General features: G+C 31.3%; 1 pseudogene; it reads left to right on the forward strand.

Annotated features, from left to right (window-relative positions):
- The first annotated feature begins 785 nt into the window (after positions 1-785).
- The window catches only part of LOC111404217, a 16,205-nt pseudogene continuing 12,831 nt past the window's right edge, over positions 786-4,159 (forward strand).

Here is a 4,159-nt window from a genome sequence, read left to right on the forward strand (position 1 = left end):
AGAATTTATGTCCGATCCCAATTTTTTTTCTCGCTTGTTTTCTAATTTAATTTTAATTAATTATATATACACCATACACGTTTTTGCCTAACTTGGTGTTGTCTGCTCTACTTAATGATTGATTTAACTCAAGTATTTTTTGCTTTAACCATTTTTTTTTTCCTCCTATGATTGTAAAATATATGTTTATGGTGAAAAATAACTATAAAGCATATCTTTTCAAAAAATTTTTTATACATGTTTGGTAATTAATTTTAAAATATAAATTCATACCCAATCTATTTGGTAATTACTTTTTATTTGTATGGTAATTAATATTCTTTAACTTGATTATATATTTGTGTTATTTTATCATAAATTTTAAATTAATATTCTATCATGTTGTTGTTCCTGAAGTAGCACAATATTATAATTAATATTTTAGAAGAATATTAATCGAAGATCTATCTATTATAAATAGTTTGTTCATACTCCTAAAGTAGCACAGCTTTATAATTAATATTCTTGAAAAATATTATTTGCTCCTGAAGAGTATAAATTATATTTTTCAATATTTCAGAAGAATATTGACGTATTGATCTTGAAGAAATAATAATAAAATACGTGCTCCTAAAGTAGTATATGTTTCGAAGAACATATTATTTTAGTGTTTATCCTTGAAGGAAAATACGTAACTTATGTCATATTGATATTGATATTGACTACTTGATTAATTATTATATGATGTTTAATCATATTCTTCAAAATTAATTATATTTTCTTTTACTTAATTGTGTAGTTAATCAATGGCAAACATCACAAAACTTGAATTTGCTGCACTTGACATCTCTGGCAAGAATTATTTATCATGGGTACTTGATGCTAATATTCATCTTGTCTCAAAAGGTTTGGGAGAGATAATAAAAGAAGGAAATAAAGAATCCCTGCAAGATCGTGCAAAAGCACTTATTTTCCTTCGTCATCATCTTCATGATGGACTGAAAATTGAATATCTTACTGAGAAAGATTCACAGGTTCTTTGAAAAAAATTAACTGAAAGATTTGATCATCAGAGGACTATAATCCTTCCCAAAGCCCGCTATGAGTGGATGCACCTTCGTTTGCATGACTTCAAAACTGTTAGTGAGTACTATTCTGAACTGTTCAGAATATGTTCAAAATTAACATTGTGTGGAGAAAAGATCACTGATAAAGATATGTTGGAGAATACTTTTTCCACCTTTCACGCCTCGAATGTGCTCCTGCAGCAGCAATATCGTGAGCGTGGTTTCAAGAAGTACTCAGAACTTATATCTTGCCTGCTTGTTGCTGAACATAATAATGAATTGCTGATGAAAAATTATGGGTTACGTCCAACTGGTTTTGTATCACTGTCTGAAGCAAATGGCAATGCATTGCCTGAAACAAATGCAATATCAAAACAAGAACGTGGACATGGACGTCGTCATGGATTTGGACGTGGACGCGGACATGCACGCGGAGTAAACCATGGACGAAATAATCAACAAAGTTATCAACAATAAGGCAACAATTTCAAAAGATACAAAGTAAACGAAAGTAGCAAACCTAAAAAGATTCATGATGGATTGTCAAGACATCTGCTTGATTGATAGTGCAACTACACATACTATTCTTCAAGAAAAAAAATATTTTTTGGACTTAACATTAAAAGAAAATAATGTCAATACAATATCAGGTGCATCAAATATCGTTGAAGGCTCCGGAAGAGCTTGTATTATTTTACCAAATAATATAAAATTATATATTGACAATGCACTTTATTTTTGCAAATTCAGAAGAAATTTGCTTAGTTTTAAGATATCCGTTGCAATGGATATCATATTGAGACGACACAAGAAAATAATATCAACTATCTTTGCATAACTTCTTTTATATTTGATCAGAAGCAAATAAAAAAAAATTTATGCACTTCCATCTGGCATGTATTATACATTTATAAAAATGGTTGAATCAAATAATGTCACGAACCAGAAGTTCGTTGACTCAAAAAGTTTTATACTTTGGCATGATCGACTTGGACATCTAGGAGTTATAATGATGCGTCGAATAATAAACAATTCACATGGACATCCTTTAAAGAACCAGAAGATTATTTTACCTAATGATTATCCATGTGTAATTTGTTCGCAAGGCAAGTTAGTCATTAGACCTTCAACTACAAAGATCACTATTGAATCTCCAACTTTTTTGGAAAGAATTCATGACGATATATGTGGACCAATACACCCACCATGTGGACCATTTCATTATTTTATGGTATTAATTGATTCGTCTACTAGGTGGTCACATGTTTGCCTACTCTCCACTAGGAATGTAGCATTTGCTAGACTATTTGCCCAAATTATAAAATTACGAGCACAATTTCTCGATTACTCAATTAAAACTATTCGCATTGACAATGCTGGTGAATTTAGGTCGCAAGCATTCGATGATTATTGTATGTCAATCGGGATTGCAATTGAACATTCAGTTGCGCATGTCCATACACAAAATGGTTTGGCAGAATCGTTTATTAAACGTCTACAACTTATTGCTAGACCATTACTTATGAAAACAAAATTTTCAACTTTTGTTTGAGGTCATGCCATATTACATGCTGCATCATTAGTTCGTATTAGACCAACTGCCTACAATCAATATTCACCTTTGCAACTAGCATTTGGTCACGAACCTAATATTTCACACTTACGGGTTTTTGGTTGTGCAGTCCAAGTCCCCATTTCACCCCCACAACGTACTAAAATGGGTCCTCAACGAAGACTTGGGATTTATGTAGGTTTTGATTCACCATTAATTATTAGGTATCTTGAACCTTTAACGGGTGATTTATTTACTGCACGTTTTGCAGATTGTTATTTGGATGAAATGCTTTCCCAACTTTGGGAAGGGAAAAACTACATCCTGAAAAACAAGGTAAAATTTCTTGGAATGAAACAACTCTATCTCATTTTGATCCCCACAGCAATCAATGTGAGTAGGAGGTTGAAAAAATCATTAATTAGGGTCACAAATCAATTACCTGATGTATTTGTTGAGACAAGGAAAGTGACAAAGTCATATGTTCTAGCAGAAAATATTCTATTCATATATATGAAAGTCCCTGAAGGACTTAAGGTACCAGGAACAAACGATACATGCCCGAGAACTATGTTCTCAATTAAATTGTAAAAATCATTATATGGATTAAAACAATTCGGACGCATGTGGTATAATCGCTTTAGCGAATATTTGTTGAATAAGGGCTATAAAAATGGCGATGTCTGCTTATGTGTTTTCATAAAGAAAACAAATGGTGGATTTGCAATTGTGGTTGTTTATGTTGATGATTTAAATTTAATTGGAACTTTTGAAGAGCTCAACAAAACTGCTGATTATTTGAAAAATGAATTTGAGATGAAGGGTATAGGACAATCTGTTGTAGCAAATGAATTTCAAATACGTCAAAAGTGTGGTCGACCAGTTGGTTAAAAAGACTCTGTACCTCGAAAAAGAAAAGTACATGAGAAAAATCAACTAAAAATTTCGGAAGAAGTCACATTAGAAAAAATTGATCAATCAGATATTGAAAATACGGTTCCTAAAGAACCACAAGTGTCCGAAAATAATGAAATTTCAATAAATTATATGTTATCTTATAAATTATGGAAATGAAATAATGTTGTTATAGACAATATTTTCGCCTTTAATATGGTTCTTGATATTATACAAAATGAGGATCCTAAACTACAGTTGGTTAAAGACTGTCAAAATAGAAATGATTAGCCAAAATGGAAAGAAGCTATACAGGTAGAATTGAATTCTTTGGAGAAACGAAAAGTGTTTGGACCTGTAGTTCGAACACCTGAAAATGTGATCCCCGTTGGATACAAATGGATTTTTGTACGAAAGAGGAATGAAAATAATGAAATTACAAGGTACAAAGCTCGACTAGTAGCTCAAGGTTTCTCATAAAGACCAGGAATTGATTACGAGGAAAAATATTCTCCCGTAATGGACACCATCACTTTTAAATTATTAATTAGTTTGACTGTATCACAAAAGCATGATATGCCCCTTATGGATGTAGTAACTGCATATTTGTATAATTCACTTGATAGTGATATATATATATATATATATATATATATATATATATATA

Source organism: Olea europaea, chromosome 1, assembly GCF_002742605.1.
Source record: "Olea europaea var. sylvestris chromosome 1, O_europaea_v1, whole genome shotgun sequence".
NCBI lineage: Eukaryota > Viridiplantae > Streptophyta > Magnoliopsida > Lamiales > Oleaceae > Olea > Olea europaea.